General features: G+C 40.9%; 1 long non-coding RNA gene across 2 annotated transcripts; it reads right to left on the bottom strand.

Moving 5' to 3' along the window:
* Positions 1–632: 632 nt before the first annotated feature.
* On the bottom strand, positions 633–11280 carry LOC120408392. 2 transcript variants are annotated; one of them, XR_005600665.1, is made up of 3 exons: positions 10753–11280; positions 2791–2821; positions 633–1136 (listed from the first exon to the last, which is right to left on the bottom strand). It is a non-coding gene; the product is annotated as an uncharacterized LOC120408392 (long non-coding RNA). The 2 variants fall into 2 exon arrangements; XR_005600666.1 differs by lacking the exon at positions 2791–2821.
* Between the last annotated feature and the right edge of the window lie 12196 nt (positions 11281–23476).

Genomic DNA, 23476 nt, shown 5'->3' with positions numbered 1-23476 from the left:
TGTAAACCTCTCTAATTCCTTGAAATAATTGAGATAAACACAGAGTTATGTAATTTTTTAGTATTGTGTACTGCCACTCAGGGAGAAAAGGGAGTAGTTGGTATTGTGAATGGTGTTCTGTTTCTGATGGAAAATTTTCATCAGGCAGGAAGGTATCACAGCACTGAAGTAGATATACTCTAGTTCAAACAGGAACTATTCAGGAACGTCCTATGTCCTGTGCTATGAATGTGACCAGGTGCCTGGAAGGGCCACACTGAGAATGCCACATTAAGGGCATACTGCAAGAAATATGGCGGGCAATGCCCAGGTATTGGTGGTTTACTCTATAATTAGTCACCACGCCAGTAATAAAAGTGCTTCTGCAGTACCCCACTGGTTAATCAGAAGACAAACACAGTCCCCTCTAGGCATTCCGGCCCTTGGCTCCAGTGCAGACAACCAAGTCTAATATAGAGAGAGGTTATTGAAAACCCATTTCTCCATATGTGAGGTTCTTTCTAATCCCAGAGGACCAGACACATATTACCAGGTTAATATGAATCTCACATCTTACCCAGATATCATGCTGTCAGTCAAACCTTAGTAAACTAACTAAAGATTTATTAATAAAAGAAAAGAGGAGAGTTATAAATGGTTAAGGAATCATATATATACACACAAGTGATTGCAAAGTCCTTACATCAGGTTTGTAACAGCAATAGAATCAACTGCTGGTTTGCAAAAGTCTCTCTGGAATCACCCAAGTAGATTGGGGGTCATCAGTCCTTGTTCAAAGCTTCCTTGTTAGAATCCAGTCCAGAGAAATGAAGCAGGAAATGAAGACAAAATAGAGATGTTTCAGGGGTCTTTTATAGCCTCTGCCATGTGCATGGAATTTTACTAGCCCAAACACAGCCCACAGCCCCTGTTTGTGGAAAGTTACTGGCCTAAGATGGAGTCCAAGGTCACATGAACATATCACATGTCCTTACATGATGGCCACTGGCCTCTCGCTATCTGAGGCATCCTCAGGAAAAGCTGTCTGGACAGGATGAATTTCTTCAATGGCCTATTATGAGAGTTCTGAGTCCTTGATGGGCCATCAACACAATGGTTTAGCCTGGATGTAAATTCTATCGGGGCAGGAGGGTCACCTAGGAATACAATACATGCGTAAGATACAAGTACATGGCCGATATTCATTATTTCAGATACAAAATGATATATGGATTTAAACAGGATAATCACACTTAGCAAATAACTTTTCTCTTGACACCTTACATGCCATATTTTGTACAAGATTTGTTGTAATTGTATAACAGTGGTAGCAATAATGATACAAATGGTCATCTTTCTTATATACAACATCACAATAAAAAAACAAAAATGGCCATACTGGGTCAGACCAATGGTCCACCTAGCCAAGTATCCTGTCTTGTGACAGTGGACAATGCCAAATGCTTCAGGGGGATGAACAGAATAGAACAATTATCAAGTGATCCATCACCTGTCATCTAGTCCAAGCTTCTGGCAAGTCAGAGGCTTAGCCATTTTGGCTAATAGCCATTGATGAAGCTATCCTGCATGAACTTATCTAATTATTTTTTGAACAAAGTTATACTTTTGGTCTTCACAACATCCCCTGGTAAGGAGTTCCACAGGTTGACTGTGCATTGTGTGAAGAAGTGCTTCCTTTTGTTTTAAACCCGCTGCCTATTAATTTCATTGGGTAACTTCTGGTATTTGTGTATGTGAAGGGATAAATAACACTTTCTCTACACCATTCATGATTTTACAGACCTTTGTCATATTCCCCCTTTAGTGTCTCTTCTCTAAACTGTACAGTCCAAGTCTTTTTAATATTTGTTCAGATGGAAGATGTTTCATACCCCTAATAATTTTTGATGCCCTTTAGGTACCTTTTCCAATGTTCATATATATCTTTTTTGAGAGGAGGCAACCAGAAATGCATTCAGTATTCAAGGTGTGTGCATACCATGAATTTATATAGTGGTATTATGATATTTACTGACTTATCTATCCCTTTCCTTATGGTTCCTAACATTGTCAGCTTTTCTGACTGCCGCTGCACATTAACTGAATGTTTTCAGAGAACTATCCACAATAACTCCAAGATCTCTTTTTTGAATGGCAGCAGCTAATATAGACCCCATAATTTTGTATGTATAGTTGGGATTATGTTTTCCAGTTTTTATTAGCATTTATCACCACTGAATTTCTTCTGCCGTTTGGTTGTCCAGTCATCCACTTTTGTGAAATCTCTTTGTGACTCCTTGCAGTCTGCTTTATACTTAACTATCTTGAGTAATTTTGTATCATCTGCAAAACTTTGCCACCTCACTGTTTACCCCCTTTTCCAGATGATTTATGAATATGTTGAACAGCACTGGTCTCGGTACAGATCCTTGGGGGACCCTGCTATTTACCTCTCTACATTGTGAAAACTGACCATTTATTCCTACCCTTTGTTTTCTCTCTCAACCAGTTACTGATCCATGAGAAAACCTTCTCTGTTATCTCCTGACTGTTTACTTTGCTTGAAAGCCTTTGGTGAGGGACCATGCCAAAGGTTTTCTGAAAGTCCAAGTACACTATATCCACTGGATCACCCTTGTCCACATGTTTGTTGACTGCCTCAAAGAATTTTAATAGATTGGTGAGGCATGATTTCCCTTTACAAAAGTCATTTTGCCTCTTTCCCAACATATCATGTTCATGTGTGTGTCTCGTAATTCTGTTCTTTACTATAGTTGCAATCAATTTCCCTGGTAATACAGTTAGGCTTACCGGATGTAATTGCTAGGATTGCCTCCGGAGACTTTAAAAAAAAAAAAAAGGAGTTATATTAGCTACCTTCCAGTCATCTGGTACAGTGGCCAATTTAAGTGATAGGTTACATACCACAGTTAAATATTTCTGCAATTTCATATCTGAGTTCTTTCTGAACTGTTGGGTGAATACCATCTGGTTCTCTTGTGACTGTTCCTTTTAATTATACAGGAGGTCAGGCAAGCTGATCACATCTACCTTTATAATCTGTTAATCTATGAATTTTGTAAAGGTCATGAAATTTTGGATTTATCTAATCTCCTCTGGAAATTTACACTAGATCACCTCAACTGCTTTATCCCCAGATTTAGTGTCTTTAGTTCTTGGCTTTGTGATTTGCTTTGTCCCAGAGGAACATATCTTGGTGGTGATGGGTTTTTTTATATAGCTGGAATCTCATTGATTGCTTTAAAATCAGGACCAAGGTCTTAAACTAGCAGCAGAAGCAGACTCTGAACTAGTGGAGGCACCAAAGCAAAGGCCTGACGTGATCATAACAACCTAAACAATGAAAGTTAAGTAATAGCTGTCGGTGACAGTGTAGGTTTACTTGGTCCTGCCTTAGCTAAGAGGACTGAACTAGATGACCTCTCATGGTCCCTTCCAGCCCTACATTTTTATGATTCTATTAATATTATTTTGAGGCCAAGTTCAGAACTAAATAGACTGGTTAGAATTTTTCCAACTAAAAATATTTAAAAAAAAAAGGCATTAAAATATTTTTTCATTTTTTTTTGCAAAAAAATGGTGTGCCTTTTATTCAATATTAAAAAAAAATCCCTAACATTTCTATCAAAACATTCTAGAAACATCAAAAGATAACATTTTTATTTATTAAAATAAAAAAGATCAGAAAATAACTGAAAATGGTCTATTTTAATAATTTTGAAACAAAATCTTTGAAATTTCTTTAAATTTTTGAGAGAGTATTTTTTTTCACCTTGACCAGGCCTAGCAATATACCAATTCTCCAGCAAAGTGTTAGGAGATACTCTGCTCACTTAGATGTAAACCAGAGCCCTTGGTGTCATTAAAAATCCCTTTTCGGGCTTTGCAAGATGAGATGTGTCTGTTAACCCTTTGTGATGGGCCAATATACACATGGGGTAAATAGGGTAGCAGAGATTGGAGTAAAATTGAAAGGATTGCAAACATTGCCAAATAGAAAATCATTTTCAAATTAGAACAAACGTTTGAAAGTTCCTCCATCCCCATTTGTAGCAACTTCACTTAGTATCTTGCAGTTATGTTGCATGCTATTAAACATTTGCTGTGTGTCACCCCAAGAGTGGCTGCCTTTCACAGGGGAATGGAGTGATAAGAATGCCAAGCTCTTATAAACCACATTTTATCTATAGATGCAAAAGCATTTAATGAAAGGAAGCAAATATGATTGTGCTTATTTTACACATAGGAAACCTGGTTACAGTTACTTGTTCAGTGTCACCCTGTATGCCCATGGCAGAGCCAAGAGCAGTGCCCACAACTCAAAGGCCAGGCCCATGAGCTATGCCCTAAGTCATACTAATTCTGCAGATGAGCCGCGTTTTAGATAAATACTTGTGCAAAAAAACTCCAGATGAATGTAACTGTAAAGTTAAAAATACAGAATCATAGGGTTAGAAGGGACTGAAAGGGTCATCTAGTCTAAACCCCTGCCAAGATGAAGGATTTGTTGTGTCTAAAACATCCCAGACAGAAGGCTATCAGCCTCTTTTAGAAAACCTCCAGTGATGGAGATTCCATGACTTCCCTAGGCAGTTTGTTCCATTGTCCTACTGTTCTTCTAGTTAGGAAGTGTTTCCTGAGTTTTAATCTAAATCTGCTCTGCTGTAGTTTGAACCCATTGCCTCTTGTCCTGACAAGAGAGAACAATTTTTCTATGGCAGCCTTTCAAGTATTTGAAGATTGTTATGTCCCTCCTTATCCCCTCTTTTCCAAATAAAAAAATACCCAGTTCCTTCAGCCTTCACTCATATGGCTTGCAATCCATCTGTTTGATCATACACTTATAAAGTTTGCGGATGATACCAAGCTGGGAGGGGTTCCAAGTGTTCTGGAGGACAGGATTAAAATTCAAAGTGATCTGGACAAACTGGAGAAATGATCTGAAGTAAACGTAGGAGGAAATTCAATAAAGACAAATGAAAAGCACTTCACTTAGGAAAGAACAATCAGTTGCATACATACAAAATGGGAAATGACTTCCTAGTACTGTAGAAAGGGATCTGGGGGTCAGAGTGGATCACAAGCAAAATATGAGTGAACAGCGAAGGACTGTTGCAAAAAAAGCAAACATCATTCTGGATGTATTAGCAGGAGTGTTGTAAGCAAGACATGAAAGGTAATTTTTCTGCTGTAGTCCGCGCTGATTAGGCCTTAGTTGGAGTATTGTGTGCAATTCTGGGCACCACATTTCAGGAAAGATGTGGACAAATTGAAGAAAGTCCAGAGAAGAGCAATAAAAATGATTAACTGTCTAGAAAACATGACCTATGAGGGAAGATTGAAAAAACTGGGTTTGTTTAGTCCAGAGAAAAGAAGACTGAGTGGGGACGTGATAACAGTTTTCAGGTACATAAAAGGTTGTTACAAAGAGGAGGGAGAAAAATTGTTCTCCTTAACCTCTGAGGATAGGACAAGGAGCCAAGGGCTTAATTTGCAGCAAGGGTGGTTGGGTTGGACATTAGGAAAAACTTCTTAGCTTTCAGGGTGGTTAAGCACTGAAATAAATTGCCTAGGGAGGTTGCAGAATCTCCATGATTGGGCATATTTAAGAGCAGGTTAGAAAAACACCTGTCACAGATGGTCTAGATAATACTTAGTCCTGCCATGAGTGCAGGGGATTGAACTAGATGACATTTCAAGGTTTATTACAGTCTATGAGTCTATGATCATTTTTGTTACTCGCCTCTGGTTCCTTTCCAGTTTCTCCACATCCTTTCTATACATTGGTGACCAAAATGGGACACACTACTCCAGCTGAGGCATAACCAGTGCAGAATAGAGCGGTACTATCACCTCCTATGACTTGCATGCTATGCTTCTGTTAATGCAACCCAAAATTGTATTTGCTTTTTTTGCAACAGCATTGCACTGACTCAACACATTATGATACACTTCTCAACTATACCATTTGTGACTTATTAAAGGCCTTCAGTTTCATGAAAGTGCTGGAGTGTCATCAGGAATGTGCTGCGTTTAGAAGAAACGTATGACTATGATATTGCAAATATTGCCACACCAACTCGCTCCTCTCCCTACATTTATTTTATTCTTCGAACAAATACACATCTTCCCTTCACTGCAGTTGCTCAGGAGAGAAAGGGAGGGCATGCTCATCTCACAGCTGGACTATGCTGGATCCCCACAAGGCCATGAACACTTTCCATATTGTTCTCAGGGTGAGGTGAAATATACTGTCCCTGACCTGCCACACATCACTAGAAATGCATTTATAACCTCCCAAAGAAAGTTCCTAGAGCAAGTAATATCCCGGTGCACTCTTTGTTTCTTTATGAAAGGAAGAATCAGAGAGGGCAGATGAAGCAGGGAGTCTAGGGGTATTCCTTATTACCTGCTGGCACACTGCGAGCCTGGATAAGCTGATGCAGGACGCTGCACTCACAAACTTGACAGCATCAACATTGCTGCTTTAGGCAAAGAGACAACAACAAAGGATGTTTACTGACCTGCAAACTGTTCTGTATGTGGGTGGGATGTACTAGCTGCACTGGGGATGTTTGCAGAGTACATTGTTCCTGCCTGGAAAGTTACTAGCTAAGTATAACCAAGTGTGTATTTCTCTCCCGGCTGTATCCTGGGAAGGTCTGATCAGATAACTCCATTACGTTGGCTTGGTGAAGCTCTCCCTTTCAGGCACGTCATGCAGGTTAGATCCGATTTTTACAGACAGGCACTGCACCTTTAGCAATATGTTTTGCCATTGCAAACTGAACTTGTTCCTTCTATCAGAAGGGAAGCTGGAATGTACAGAGACTCAATATATAGATGAACATTACAGCAGCATCAAGCCCGGCTTGGCTGGAGCTGGGTGACAGTGCGGTAGTTTGTTTCAGAAGTTCTGTACTCAGTGGAGAAGGGCAATGATGAAGGACCGGTTTATTTGCTGCAATCAGCCACAGACCCCAAGGCATGTTCTTCAAGTAATAACTGGTATGGACAATCTGGTTGAAATGGAGTTGTGTTTATGTAAATGTCAGCGTTTTGTGCCACAGATCTGCTCCCTGTGAGCCCGATTCATGATTGCCTTGTGGCTCCATCACACCAGCTGGAAGCCACAAATCAGGCATATCCCTCTTGCAACACCTCTTGGGAATATATTGTTATAATAATGGTCCTACCAAATAATCCTAATTGTGAGCTCAACTGTGACGAGTGGGTGAAAGTTCATAAAATGTCACAATAACCTATAATAATAAATGTTGATGGGGAAAGGTACAAAAGAAAGACAAAAAGATTGATTTAGTCCAAACAAAAACGCCTGCTGATATCACTCAAGGATTGTGTTAAAATCATGCCTGGTAAACAAGTGAAGTGTGGGAACAGAAACCAATGAACCAAAACTCGTATATCAGAAATTAGGACTATGGGTGAACCAAATAACGAGCAGATGGGCTATTCCACTTTTTTGGAGTTCTTGGGAAAAAAAAAAGAGATGGGGGAGGAGGGGAAAATATGGATGGGCAGATGAGTGTGGACACTGACTGAAAGAAAGAGGAGAAGCAAGCTTCACCATCATGTAGGGTGACCAGACAGCAAATGTGAAAAATCGGGACAGGAGGTGGGGGTAATAGGAGCCAGGGGCAGCTCCAGGCCCCAGCACGCCAAGCACGTGCTTGGGGTGGCAAGCCGCGGGGGGCGCTCTGCCGGTCGCCGCGAGGGCGGCAGAAAGGCAGCCTTTGGCGGCTTGCCTGCGGAGGGTCCGCTGGTCCCGCAGCTTCAGCGGGCCTCCCGCAGACGTGCCACCGAAGGCAGCCTGCCTGCCGTGCTTGAGGCAGCAAAATGCCTAGAGCCGCCCCTGATAAGAGCCTATATAAGAAAAAGACCCCAAAATTGAGACTGTCCCTATAAAAGCGGGACATCTGGTCACCCTACCATCATGGCTGCCACCACCAGTGTCCTGGGGCTCTGGGCCTTTTCCATCCTAATCCTGTGGTTGCCATGATACTAAGCAGCCTGAGATCTCTGTATACCAAACCTAGAACCTTGTTTAACACTGTTAAATGTTGGATAGTTTCATGGCTTTGTTAACACCTTTGACTCTTTGGGCCCTTTATTCCCTCCAAATGAATAGAGGACGGGAGGCATTTGCATCAACTCTTCAGCTGTCCCGGCTGCAGGGAGCATTGAGGGGAGAGGGGGTGGAGCACACGCAGTGAAGGAGGCAGATGCGCTGAGGCAGAGCTGCACCCTGGTGATGCCGCGCCTCTGCAAAACCCCACAGGGGCCAACTCACCAGTCTTGTTAAGCACAGATGGAAAGAGCTGCCATTTGCAGTGCAGCATGAGTCTGAGCGGTCCAACAAGACTGAGGACCTATGCTACCTTTTTCTGAGCACCATCTACTGGCACTTTAACTATTTACAGAGAAACAGGTCGAGTACGTCTGAAAGAACTGGGGGACCGAGAGCTCCTGAACAAGAAGAGGCTTAGTCTGCCCTCTCTCTATCTCAGCTCTGCTGCTGACATCGTTGCAAATGCTGGCACTCCTAGCTACTATCATAATGCAAGTAATAAATAACCATAAAAACAAATAATACACACAGCACATTTGCATCATGATGTAAATTATGAAAGTCACCATGCGAAGGGAATGAGGTCCTGTCAGCATGGAAGTGACTGTTAGTCTCTCTATAAAGCCTCTGAGTATGAGTGAATTAGAGCTCTTCCAGAAGCCTGACCCAGAATCAGCCTGGGTTGGTTACTCAAGCAGTTAATAAAAAGTGTTTCTTTCTCTCCTGAAAAGCCTGAATCCTAAGTGGTATTTAACATGGCTTTATGGCCAAAATGCATTCCCACGACTGTAAAATGGGTATACGTCTTACCAGGAAAGGAGTAATTGAGGCCAGCAGTAATACAAGTGACTCTAGATCAGCTGCTTGCTAATTTGTGGGTCTAATTCATGAATATTTAAGTTAGAGATTTATAACACCTGGAAGGGATGCAGGTTAGGCACTGGGCCACAAAGCCTATTTAATGCTGATGCTGCTCTGCTTGCATTTATTATACATTTTTTGGATTATCGTAATTACACATGGGACTGGCTGGGTGCAGTGTCCAAACCATCAGGAGCTCAGAACCATTAATAGTTGCCATCGAGCTGCACTGTTCCCAACTTTCACAATTTTATCACAATGATCCCAACATCTAAATCCCCAGCTCTTGGAGTCACGTGATTATTTGAGAATCTCAGCTTCCATTTACAAAAATGTCTAGCCCTCATGATTGTAGACAAAATCCCCCAAAACAGGACCCCCAAAACTTCAGAAACCAGCAGGCAAATCAAGGAAATAACTAGAGCCCCACATTTATTATTTTTCAGTGTCAGGATCTGTAAGCCACTTTCATTATTTTTCAGGGCCTGATTCATGATGTGGAACATTGGGGCTGGTAAGGCTGGATTTGTGCTGCAGAAGAATGGCCTTTTTTATCTGTTGCTGCAGCAGTCAAGGCTGCTGCTACCCCTCTGCATGGTTGAAATTCACCTCTGTGTAAAGGAGCTTGCGCTGACCATCTGCACAAGACTGAATTACACCCTACTTGTTCTTTTGAACCTGCTATGATCAGTTATGATTATCCAGGATGAAACTCTATCGTACACCCGTCTCAGCCCGCTTGTTTAATGCAAAGCCATACCAAAGAAACACACACTTCTTGATTTACTCCCATTCTCGCTTAGGTCTGTGAGTGGGGATGATAGGTGGCAGCAAAATTTTCATACACATTTCAGGACGTAAAAGACGTCTTTAGGAAACACCGCTGAGATGTCATTGTGCCTCTCCATTGATTTTTTTCAAATGTGCGTTACAGTGCAAGTTTGAGGAAGATAAGGTATGTATTGTTGTTTGGTATCTGCTGGAGACTAGGGGGACCAGATGTCCCCGTTTTATAGGGACAGCCCCAGTATTCAGGGCTTTGTCTTATATAGGTGCCTATTACCCCCCACTCCCATCGGGATTTTTCCACACTTGCTATCTGGTCACCCTACTGGAGACAGAAGCAAAAGTCCACTGGAACACTGGTTGGTATTGTTCCCAGAGTTGTAGGTAATATAAAAGGCACAAAGGAATGCACAAGTCTTTCCCCTTCACATCTTATTTCCATTTTTGTTTTTACAGTTTTGGGCAGAGCAGTTAGGTTTTGCCACAACTTTAGTTGCAATTAAAGATTTTTTTTTTAGGTTTGCTAATGTGGATATATACAGTTTGGCAGTGACACTTTAACAAACATGGTAGAGTTAAAAAAAGTCACAGCTGAGCAAAATAATAGAAAAAATCACTGAGTTGGTGCCTTCCATAAACACTGTAGCACATTGATTTCCATGGTGATCACACACAATGAGGGTGCTTGGAGAGTTAGGAAATTGCCACCATGAATACAGCTATGCACAGGTGAAATGGCAGACACCTCACTTCAGCCATGCATGGGGTTAGAGTACCCCCTCCCCACCCTGAAAATTAGGGAACCTTGGTTCAGTTCCCAATTCTGTCCCAGGCTTTCCATCTGATGGTGGGCAAATCATTTGATTTCTTCCTAGAAACTCAATTTTCCCCTTGCACCTCAATTCCCCCCCTCTACAAAACAAGGATAATAGAACTTGCCTAACCCATAATGGTCCTTTGAGGATAAGCACATTAAGATTCAGAGGCAGCTACTATAACAGGTGTTACCTCAGTACCTTTGATGAAGGCAGATAGTCTTCTCCTGTAAAAGAAATTGCAGCCTATCTGAGTTCTTAGGCCAGACCTTTCTTATCATGTATAAACTTCACATACATGAAAGTGGACAAGGTACAGTATGAAAAAAATGGAGAATATTTCTAAATTCCTAGATAACTTTGAAAATTGTACCCTAAAACCCAGGACTTAAATTCTTAGAGATTAGTTCCAAGACCCACCCTATCTTTTTCCCCTTTAGGATCTCAGGGCTTTAGCCCTGTGAAAAGGCACCAGGGTTCCTTCAGCTTAAAAATATTTACTGGAACTCAGCTCTGGATGGCTCCAGCTAAATTTAAGCCCTGTAAAAACCTTAATCCTGCATTTAGCCCACACTGAGTCCCAGAGAAATCTATGAGAGTGCCCACAGATCCAGTTACAGGATCTGGTCCTAAATATCTATCTTGCTGCTGGAGTTTCACTGTTTACATATATAGTCAGTCCTGAGCACTCATTGTTCAAGCACCTTCATAACCCTCTCTCTGCACAGCCCCTTGCCTACATACACTTTCTAGGCAAAACTCAATGACTTATTTTTATAGTCCCACCCTTATCAGGGTGAACACCTGGGCCTCTCAGGTGTATCCCATAAGAGAGGCAGTAAACAGCCTTCCCACTCTCTAGAAAATCAGAAATCCCATGATTCCAGGTGCTGAGGCTCTAGCCAGTAGTGGTTTAATCTGGGCTTGGTTGTAGTACGTGGGTTGAGGTCTTTAGCTCAATGTTTGATGGAAACTATGTGACCCACCAGGATTTTCCCTAGCATACACGAGTCTGAACTCTGTTGTATTTTGAAGCCAAAACACAGATTCCCTGTGTAAACTAGATTTACAGAACAGGCAGTTTTATCATTCAAACTATGATTAATTTACTCATGTATCACTTTTGGTCCTTTTATCAGCCTACAAAAACTTATAATTCAAGTTGAGACCTTTTCAGTAAAAATGTGTATAATCATTGTTTTAATTAAAAAGCTACCTATAGCTCTACCATCCTATCATGTGATCTCAAGAGATATTATCCCCTTCTAAGCACGGTCAAATGGTCAGTAGTTGATGGAAGAAGCCCAAGAAAGCTGTAGTTGCTGCAAAGAATGTTATTAATGATGTAATAGGTAGCAATCTTAATTGCTGGTCTGTAATAAGTAGATGCCCAAGCCTGGTGCTAGGGGGAATTGTGTTGCTGGATGTATTATCATTCAGCTGTGACATAAAATTGAGGTGCTGACCACCTGCGATAATTAAAAATATGGTAGCATTTTTGCAGCAGTAGGGTGTTACGGCAATCTTAAATCCTCTGCAAATGAGGCTAATTAATTTACCTTTCTAAACTCCCCATGTAATCACAAGTGATTACAATGTTCTTTAATTCTTGTCCTAAGCTGCTGTGTTGCTGATGCTTGATCTTTGCATTTGTTGCCTAGACAAGACAGACTGGAAATAAACTGCTAGCTAGGTAGATGGGCTGAATGGTGGTGTCATTAACACAGGGCCCTACAGAATCATGAGAGTTTGGTTTGTTTCCTGGTTCTGCTGTAGACTTCCTGTATGACTTGAGGCAAGTCAGTTAACCAGTTATTTCTTCATAAAACAGAAGAGAGACAAAAGCAGTTATGTAATTTGCATGGGTGTTGTGAAGTTTAATTCATTTATTTTTAAGCAGTTTTAAATCCTTAAATGCCAAGTGTGGATTCAAGACATTATTAGAAAATGACATTAACTGTAGAGGATGTGTTTATAACTTGGTGGTTACACAGAAAAAAAAATACTTCTCCCAGCATGTATATTTAGGAAAATCATATTCACTGGTTTTTTTTTTGTTTTTTTGTTTGTTTTTTTTTAAATAAAGCATCTTCCCCTCCCACCCCATCACACTGTGTGGGTAGTAACTTGCTGTCTACCTTTGTTAGACCTCTATAGGAAAAAAGAAATCAGGATACTTCCTTGTAAAATAAAGGTTAAATACAGGAAAAAAATATAAATAAATTATGTTTCTGATCTTGTTCTTGAAAAGCTGGTCCCATGTAAAATTAAAGCCAGCATTGTAGTGTTTTCAAGTTGCATTTGAAAAGAGGGTGGGCCTTGACCTGGCTGCCCAAGTCTGTTTGTTTTGTGGAAAAATATACATTCTTGCAAAAAAAAAATAATAATCCAAGTACATTGCTGTATTCGAGGGTTTTTATTGGTGGCATTTCTTCCCACTCTTGCAAAATGGGATACAGAATTGGATAGTTGTTATGGCCGCACCCGCAGGCTCTCTCTGTGACTGGGGACCCCACTATGCTCAGCTCTGTGCCCTGTCTGAAAAAACTTGCAGTCTAAACAAGCATATGCCTGGGGACGCAGAAAGACAGAGTGACTTGCCCAGAATCAGTGGGACGGCCGGGCACGGACCTCAGGCTTTTCCATCCATTTCCATCTCTAGACCACACTGCCACACCTATGAGCTGAACCAGATGTGCCTGTACAGCCCATTAAAATTGCATGTGGGCTCTAGACACACACATTTGGATGCTCCAAGTTAGGCACCAAAACAGAAGTGGCCATTTTTCAGAATTGTGAATATCCAAGACTCTCAATAACTTCCACTTAGTGTTGTGGGTGCTCAACAGGTCTGAAAAGGGAGTCAGTGTCACCTAGATGCCACATATGGGTTGAGGGGCCTCATTGTAGGCACCCATGCTTGAGAAGGTTGGCCACTGACTTGGCAAACTGGAGAGAAAGTTTCAGGGGCCAGTCTGAGATGTGAAATGCCCTGCCCCTGAGGAACTAAGGAGCATCACAGATATCCCCACCTTCCACTCCACCTGCAAGGCACAGTTCTTTGTTCCTAGCCTTCTGTAACATATCTTTACAGCAACATGCATATTAAACAAACAAACAAACAAAAAACCCCTACCAAAACAAAACACTCCTCCACACATGCTTTCCCCCGGGAGAGAGGATGAGAGAACAAAGTACACATGACAGATGTGAATCACATGACTTAATATGTGCCTGGAAAGCAGTCAGATACTATGGGGTTGAGCACAGTATAAGAACCTGTATACAATGGAATAGAAAGAGACTGACTTACGCTACAATAACTGCCCAGCTCTTTAGGATACTGTGGAAAAAGAGTTAAATTTTCCAAAAGGTTTCATCCACAGGCACCACATATTAATAAAATCCTTATAAATATTAATCCACAAAAGTAAAAAAAAGAACACGTTTTTCCTCTTGGGAATGGTCAATGATCATCCAGTAAATTCATTTGGCAAAAAATAATTTTGCACTTTATTCAGTGCTTTCAGAGCAAACACAAAGAGGATGTTCAAACATTATTTAATACCTGAAAAATATTCTTGTAATTTATTTTTTCTTTTAATTTAATTTTAATTAAATCTGGGCTATAATAAGGGAAGGACAACGATCCTCTGACTATAGCAGAAATCCTGTGTAATGCCCCATGGAACTAATTCATCTATGGTGTAACTCCACTGAAGTCCACAGGATTGTTCCAGGGATAAATATGGAGTCGTCGCTGTTAAACCAAATATATGTAGGATGTCATTGGAATTACCCCTGGATACATTTTGGCCCAATGACTTCATTAATGTTCACCACTGGGCAGTTATAAAAAGGATACTGCCAACTTACACTTCTTTAAAATGATTTTCACTTTGCAGTAATTCGAAGGTGAGGGGGAGTCTTAAAATGAACAGTCTGGATCTGGGTCCAGATTTTAAATATCCATGAGGTTCTGTTTCAGTCAGTTATAAAGAAAAGGATAAAGGGTAAAAATCCTTGCAAAATATGCACCTGGATTTAAAAATGGATTTTGCTGCCCTTCTCTTAAGTACATAGGTGTCTGGATTTCTGGTTTGACACAGACCTATCTCTGATCCTCATCTCAGCTGAAATTTTTGGAATATGAGTGAAATTAGTGAAAAACAAAGAAGAGCAGCAAGGCCAGAGAAGAGCAAGAACAAAAATCCCTGGACCAGTTCTCAAGGCATTTTGTTAACTTCTTATTATGATAACATGTGCAGGTTCTCACTGAGATCAGGGCCCATTGGGCTCGGCAGCATACATACATGTAGTGAAAGATCATCTCCGCTCTGAAGAGTTTACGATCTCAATAATGGCTGGGAGTTGAAGTGACTTACCCAAGGTTAGTGGCAGAAAGAGAAATAATCCCAAAATCTCCTGATTCCCAGTCCCATGCTCTAGCCACAGGACCAGATTGCCGCACAGAGCACTGGCGTTTTAAGTATCTCTCATGAAGAATTTTACCACCCTTCTGTGGTGGTTCTCCGCTTCTAGTGGTTATGTGTGTCCTGGATCTAGACTGTTCTCAGTGGCACCTGATGACAGAACAAGGAGTAATGGTCTCAAGTTGCAGTGGGGGAGGTTTAGGTTGCATATTAGGAAAAACTTTTTCACTCGGAGAGTGGTGAAGCACTGGAATGGGTTACCTAGGGAGGTGGTGGAATCTCCTTCCTTAGAGGTTTTTAAGGTCAGGCTTGACAAAACCCTGGCTGGGATGATTTAGTTGGGAATTGGTCCTGCTTTGAGCAGGGAATTGGACTAGATGACCTCCTGAGGTCCCTTCCAACCCTGATATTCTATGATTCTATGCTGTTATTATTATTAATAGTAGTAGTATATTTCACTAGTGCCAACAGGTCCTAACTGAGGCAGGGACCTCATTGTGCTAGGGGCTGTACCTAGGTCTACACTTATGGCAGCACGTAGGGAACAGACACTGCACGCCCAGCTAGGAATAAATAGCAATATCGCTAGCGAGACACAGAGTAGGCGGGTCGAATGACCGACATGCCTGAACTCTAGGGTAAATACCTTACATGGCTCTCTAAATGCCCAAGCCATGCTTCCCACATCTACACTGCTATTTTTAGCGGTGTGCTGTCTCACTGCTTCCTCGCTGCCAGAGCCTTTCCTTGCCACAGTCAATCTAAATAAACACGACAAGGGTGGGAGAGGAAACCATCAAAAAACCTTCTGCAAAAGAGCCAGAACCCACTTTTTTATATGTCCATAACCTCCTGTTGATCACACAGGTGTAACAAAGCACAATTTGGCCCTCCTAGAGGTTATGCATTTGGGTTATATTACAATATTTGTACACATCTTGTGTGCAAGGCGGTGGTAAAATCAATAAAGTGAATGTAATATAAACATTACAGGATTCTCTGTCAGTACACCCCTGCTCATTCTTTATGCCAGAAGATTTTATTTTTTTTCTACTATTGAGTGCTGACCATGTGCTTAGCCCACTACAAAATATAAAGCAGACAGGTCCCTGCCTTGAGGAGCCAAAATGCTAAGAAACTACCAGCACTGCCAAGCCGACCTGGAATCAAGAAGTCATGCGACGCCTCAAACAAAGTTCTGCTGCTTCTCATCACAAGTAGCAAGTGTTCAGCAACTAGAAATAAGCCAATATCTGTTCTGGTGAAGTGCAAGGCAGAATAACTCACAGGTCACTCTCCCTTCGCTGTACGGGAAAAGTAGCAAGAACTTGTCAGTGAAGTAAACAGATGTATGTCTACAAGTCAGTGTCACCTGGCATTCGTTAGTTAAATGCACAGCTGTTGTTTCCACTTTTTGGCTTAACTTTGTTCATTTTTTTTACCTCATCCTCCCAGCCTCCCCCCTGCCTTTCACCCTTCTGTACACACTCCTTTACATGATTATTTTCCCCCACTCCCAACACAAGTAGCTGTGGATGTTTAGTGTAACAGCTGGTTGTATTAGGAGAAGGTAGTTTGGTAAAGTTTAAAAATTACTGTCAATCCAATTTTACAAACTCATTCCTGATTGTATCGAGATAAACTCAAGCTCCACCTCTCCACCAAGCTTTCTGTACACAAAACGGTGTTGACTGACAGTGGTGGAACAAGCAATGAAGAGTAGAGCTGTCAAGGAAAATAAAAATAAAAACTAGCCAGAGCCAAAATTCAAAGACTTCCTACTAAAACTGTATGAAGCAAAACCAAACCAAACCAAAACTGCACAGAAATTTCAAAGGGTACAAAAACACAAAGTGAAATGTCACACCAATTGGCCATCTATTTTTAGAGAAAAACAAAATACAAGACTAACTATGGAGTACTTACCAAGCACCTCCATAACTACTGAGAGATGAGGGATGGCAAACACTGGGGGAGAAAAATCAGACAGCATCCTGATGCTACGAAATCTATAAATGTTGCATATAAGCAAGGAATATTAAATAAAATATTAAGAGACTAATGCTGCCTGGAAAATTTATAGAGTTGGAGTTGTCTGTCTGAAATTATGCCCTTCATGTGCTTCATCTCCCCTAACTTGGCTTCTCTGAGGGGTTTGTTTGGGCAATAAATGCTTTTTTTAAAAATTCTGTGGACATATACAAAATTTACAAAGGACAGATTTAAACACCACATTAAAAAAAATCAAGGTACCTTTAAAAAGAGAGCTTTTGCTAGAAATAGGGCTCACAAACTAGTTGCTGCAAAGATTATTTTTTCCTCTGATGGTAATTGCCATCATCACCTCTAGGGAAGCATTTATCTGGTGCTTTGTTGCTCCATCTGTTAAGGAAAGATGGTCATCTCCATGATTAAGTTGAAGCTAGCCTTCAGTGAAAGCCCTACTTTTGATCCCTTACCTGACATTACAAACTCTAAAGAAATCTCCTCCAAATTTCAAAGGTCTGAACTTATGTGAGGGTAGAAATTTTCTGTGAAGTTTGATGGAAAATGGACGAGGGAAATGGGAGAGTTCAATCACCTGAGGTGCTCTTGTTTCCTAAAGACGTTTCTAATGTTCATTTACCTCATTCAAACTCCACAAGAGCTTGAGCTCCACATTTGATTTAACTGGCTCTCTTGCCTCGTCTCAGTGGAGGAAGGGTGGGTGTTTGCAGAAGGATGGAGTTATCCAAAGCAGCTCCCACACACATCGTATGAACTACTTAAATCTGGTAACACCCATTGTTTCATGTTCTGTCTGTGTGTGTGTGTATATATATATATATATATATATATATATATCTTCCTACTGTATTTTACACTGCATGCATCTGATGAAGTGGGTTTTAGCCCATGAAAGTTTATGCCCAAATAAATGTGTTAGTCTCTAAGGTGCCACAAGTACTCCGATTCTTTTTAAATCTTCATGGTTCTTATGTGGACAACACTATTGTGGGGAGCAACGACAGGCAGGAACAACATGCAGCCGGTCAGGGAGGCATCTATGGGGAAAGGGGGCAAGAGACACATACATTGGTGTTTGAAGGGGAGGGTGGGTGTACCACATGGGGCAGAGAAGGCTGATCTGGGGAAGAAAGAGGGACCCTGCTAGAATTCTAGAGCTTGTTCCCCCAACAAATCCCATTTACATATTCCCCACTCCATTAATGGTCTCTCTCAGTGTTGTAAGGAACAGAAAGGGGTGCTACATTAAGTCATGGGACTCTAAGCTGGGGGCCAGAAGGGGATGGAAGATGAAGGGGTGGCTGTCTGTCCCTGTACAAGTTTCAAGCTCAGCTGGAGTCCCTTCAGACCTTGGAAGATGCTCTCACTACTGAAAACTAAGGAAATTCCGGGGAGGGGGAGGGGAAATTATTAAACAGGCATGAAGGCTGTAAAAAATGTCACTTTCTTAGAGGAAAACTCCTCAAAAAGAATGGTGTACACAAATGTATGGTTACATTTCAGGAGAAGACACAGTGGGAGGAGGGACACTACCAAGAAGCACCGCCATCTGGTTGAACTGCTGGGGTGCATCATGGGAGTCCCATGACCATAGTGCATTATGGGAGATATAGTCTAGCCAGGAAACCTGGCCTATAGAGGAGAATGGCAGCCTGATGTACCTGCACGACAACACCCCCCTCCCCTGGAGGTGCAGAGGCAACCACGGTTCAATGTCAAACTGACGCCAGACAGAATGCCTTGACCTCAAAACTTTTCTGAAAAAAATTCAGCATGAAAACAAATGTCAAAATATTGGAATTTCTCATGGGACAGAAATGCTGTGGGTTTTGACCTGCTCTGTGCCTTCTCATATTTGCTCATTTTTATTTATTTGTATTACTGTGGTTTCTAGAAATCCCAGCCAAGGTCAGGGCCCTTGATGCTGGTACTGTGCAAACATATAATAAGAGGTGTCCTTGCTGTGGAATGCTCACCATCTAAACAGAGAAAGAATGGGAATCCTATTTTCTCCATTTTATAGACTGGGAACTGTGGCACAGAGAGACTTAATGGCTTGTCCAAAGTCATGCATGAAGATTATGGCAAAGTCAGGAATTAAACTCAGCTCTCATGAATTCCCCTAAGTCCATCCTTCTTTTCCTACCTAGGTTTGTATACCATGCCCACTGCCCTGAGTGAGGGAATCATGTAGACACCCAAGTTAGTTTTACTTTAACTAGCTCAGGTACCAGATCAGTGAAGCCACAGCAGCATGGACTTGTGTGGGCCGTACAAGCCCACCCTGAACATTAGGTAATTACTTGGGTGGCTAGTCCATTCTGAAGCCTGTTCTGCCACAGCTGTCCTGCTCCAGTTCTGGAGCTAACTAGATTAAAGGTCAAGTATGTGACTCCTCTTGATTACAGTGTAGACATGTAGCGAGCAGGTACCTCTACTCCCACTGGGGCTAACTGCCTCTATCATCCCCTGACAACCTGAAAGACGGGACTTTGTATAGCTGAGTACCAGCCCCTGTGGAATAAATCACACAGGAATAGCAATCTATGCAGACCTTACACTGTATGGTGTATCAAGCCTTGACGATTTTCCAATCTCACCATAATATAGGACTGTATTACCAAGGAACATAGTTCCATGGAGGGGGAAAAAACAAATAAGAAACAAGGTACCACCCCATTTTGTAAACTGGAAGGACTTCAGCTAATGCTCCATAACAACTGGCTTAATATACAGTTATTACAAAGCTTCAGATTTTTGACAGGTTAAGTGCTATTAAATCATTTTGCTCTGAAGGCACTAAAAGGTCACAAGATGAATTAGTTCAGGCCGTCTTAGCCTAGTCCTCAGTGCAGTGCTCCACTTAGAAAAGAATGGGAAAAAAAAAGAGAAAACTGAACTGGAAATTATGACCCTCTAAATGTCTACAGGATGTGAAGCTGTGAAGAATGCCAGTGCCTTGTCAAAAGCAGGCAGATGGCTTGCAGGACTTTCTTTCTTTCTTTCTTTCTTTCTTTCTTTCTTTCTTTCTTTCATAGACTTTGATCCAAAATGTTGCATTCTGCCCTCTAGGAAGAATTTTCCAGTTGAAAGGATCAACAGCTATAACCTTACCTAGTACTTAGAACATGCAATAATTTCTTTTAACAAAGCATTTCTTTTAACAAAGCATAATGTAATGTTTTATTTCTATGCCACTGTTCTAAACAGAGAGCAACTCTACTGACCTCAGTAATGTTACCCCGGATTCTCAACAGTGGGAGAAGGCGTGAGCCTTAATAGTGCTAAGTATCATCAGTGTGTGTTGAGCCTATTTAAAGGTCTTATTTCAACCCAGAGGGCAAATAAATTCAGTAATCAGAACCACTCTGCCCTTCACTCACCCCACTGGAGTCTAAAAGTTGCAGATCTTGTACTGCTTTAGCCAGAGGTTTTAAAACAGCAGGTGATCTTTATATTCAATAGGACATGAGGTGCATTACTTAAGCACAACTGACTGAATAAAGGATGGAGCAGTGACCTTAGCTTTTTGATTACTTCGCATTTCTGGATTTATGTCAGAGATTTAACCTCATTTTAATGTAGCTTTTTTCTGTTTATTATGTTCTGCTTCTTTTATTTTCTATTTCGTGTGTGTATGTGTGTGTGTGTTTTTTTTTTTTAAGGCTAGTTTCCAGCTGCTCACTGAAGAATCATGCATGTCAGCAGCCTAACTTTAAGCATGTGAGTAGTGATGGTGAAGTCAATGGGACTTCTCATGTGCTTAAAGTTTGGTGCATGCTTAAATGTAGACACCTGTTTAAGTACCTTGTTTATCTGGACCTTATTGTGTTTTATTAACCTGTTGGAACACCACACTTCAGATTCTATGTCCTATTGCTATTTGTTCTGCTTTTGTAAAGTCTCCTTCTGCCCTTGTATTTTCAACTAGATACAGTACTCATTTGCAATCCTGCACTGTTGGGTGGTGGTGATGTGCACGGTTAAACTATGACATTCATCTCATCATTCCTACCTGGTTTCAGTTTGTAACAAGTTAACACATCTGGTCAAAACATTTTTCTGTAGAAAGTTTTCCTGCGCAAAAATATAGTTCTGTCAAAAATGAAAGATTTTTTTTAAACCGGAAAAAATTCAATTCCAATGTCAAATTTTGGTTTTCCCATGAAATTTTGAAACAAAAATGTGTTTCCAAATGACATTTTGAAGCAAACCAAACCAAACCTGTTGTCATTGTTTTTGTTTCTAAAACCGAACCACTATTTTAAAGGAAAATGTTGAATGAAAATAAATATTTTTGTTCCATAGTTAAAAGATTGCTTAGGAGGGTTTTTTTGGGAGGGAGGGGGGAATGGTTGGTAATTGGTGGATTTATTTTATGAGGGGAAGCAGCAGTTAGAAAGGGTGTTTGGGGAGGCAACTGATGTACACTACTGGAATATGGCCATATGATGGTTTTTTTTTTTTAAAGATTTAAATCTCCACATAGGTGAATTAACCCTCATGCAAAAAATGGTCTCGGTACCACGTACAGGCTCATCAAATGCCCTCATCAGAAAGGTTCATGTGAATTTAGCAGTTTTCATTCCCAAACCCAACCAGAGAAAATCTAAACCCAACCATCGTATTATACTAGCGATTAAGTATGGCCTGGATCTGGCCAGTTTGTTGTTGATGTGTGGCTTGCATAACAACCATATCACGCAGAATCTCTACTTTCATTCAACAAACAAAAACATTTTTTTTAAAGTAAGTTTCTAGCCTTCATGATTATGAAGGAAATTGTCAAAATGCCAACTGTGGATAACTTAACACAGTGTTGCCTTCCTGAATTTCCAGACAACCTGAAGCACTAGCCCTAGCAGTTGTAAACTCCCCTGTCCCCTCCCTGGGGTTGTCAAGTAAAATGACGCTTTAATGTCAACATTAACTATTTCATTGCTGATCATTTTAGTGGATGACGTGGAGGCAGAGGTGAGAATGGGAGATTGCTGCAGAGAAACTATGCAAAAGGAAGAAAGAAGGAGAGATACAAAGACAAGGAAGAAGCAGCGAAACAGAAAAAGGAGTGCGGGGAAAGAAGGAAAAAAGTGGTAGCCCAACAAGAGGAATATTTTCCCACGGAGTGATACTGAATGTGACAATAAAGTATTACTTAACAATAATAGTTATTAAACTTTAGTTACTATACACAGGCCAGATTTTAACCTTAATTTCTACCCTGGGTAGAGGTGAGTATGGCGCCCACGATTTATACTTCAACTCACATACCATTCCTAAAAGCGGATTTCACCCCTCTTTGACATCACTATACTAGTTTATGAGAATCAGAAAGGGAAAGTACCAGTGGACAATTTCACTTTCCATTTATAAAGAGACTGGTCTAGTTTAATTGCCTGTCTGTAGTGCAAAATGCAGACAAATAATAGCTGACTAGAAGGTTTAGAGAGTGTTTCTGGCATTTTTTTACTCACAGAAAAGGGGAAAAAATAGATGATGTTAGGGTCAAATTCATCCCTAGAGTGATGCAATTGCAATTAAAACACACAAAAGAAGCATCAGTCACCAGTGCCTTATAAAAAAAATACTCACACCAAGTAGAGAAAATAAATGCAATCAATAGGGTTTAAACTACTAAGTGTTGCAGGTGAGCTCTATATTGAATGCTAGAGAGGATAAAAAATAGGACAAAGAAACTTGATTTTAATTTAAAGGTATTTATCTCTTGACAGTGTCCCTTTAAAAGTCTGTGCATTTATTCTGGTTATTCCTAAATCCATCTGAATAATTACTGGTGCAGAAATTCTGCATCTTGACAAATATTCGGATGGTGCTTTCATTTGCCTTAAAAAGATAAAGATTTTAGCAAGTAAAATTAATCTTATTTAAACATTTTTGCTCTTTAAATGATTTCTACTTTGTTAAAATGGACAGAAGTTCACTGACTCCCCGACAGTGGGATTTTCTCATTAGCACTCTGAATATTTAACATAACCTGTTTGAGCACAGACCTCTTATCCAGGTAAATGTTAGTCAATATAAAAGCTTTCGGAAAGATTACTTACAAAGCCTGAGCTTTAGCTGTCCTTAGAACAGATCTAGGAAATGCCCCAGCAATATTTATGGCCCATGGGGGAAATGAATGACACTCCATGTGTGATAATTGCTATTTTGGTTCTGCCCAGGCATTAAGCCCAGGCCCTCCAGAGAGCTGGGTGTGGGTGGGACACTGCTGGAGCTTGAGCTAACTGGCTTCGTTCTGCAGGCAGCTGCACACTAAGCTCTGATTCAGATTTGAGCCCATCTCCCTTTTGCCCCCCCACAAATTGATCTGATTTGGGTCACAAGCACTCAGGACTTGAGTATTAGAAGCCTGCTGGCCTGGGTCAGAGCCCAAGTCCCACTTTGACTTGGGTCCAAATCCTATCATGTTGCAGTGTCAAGTCAAGCTGTAGACCCTGGTCAATAAGGGTATGTTTACACTG

This window comes from Mauremys reevesii, linkage group 6, assembly GCF_016161935.1.
Source record: "Mauremys reevesii isolate NIE-2019 linkage group 6, ASM1616193v1, whole genome shotgun sequence".
Lineage (NCBI taxonomy): Eukaryota > Metazoa > Chordata > Testudines > Geoemydidae > Mauremys > Mauremys reevesii.
Note: the sequence above shows the minus strand (reverse complement) of the source record. Positions and strands in the feature narration are given on the sequence as shown.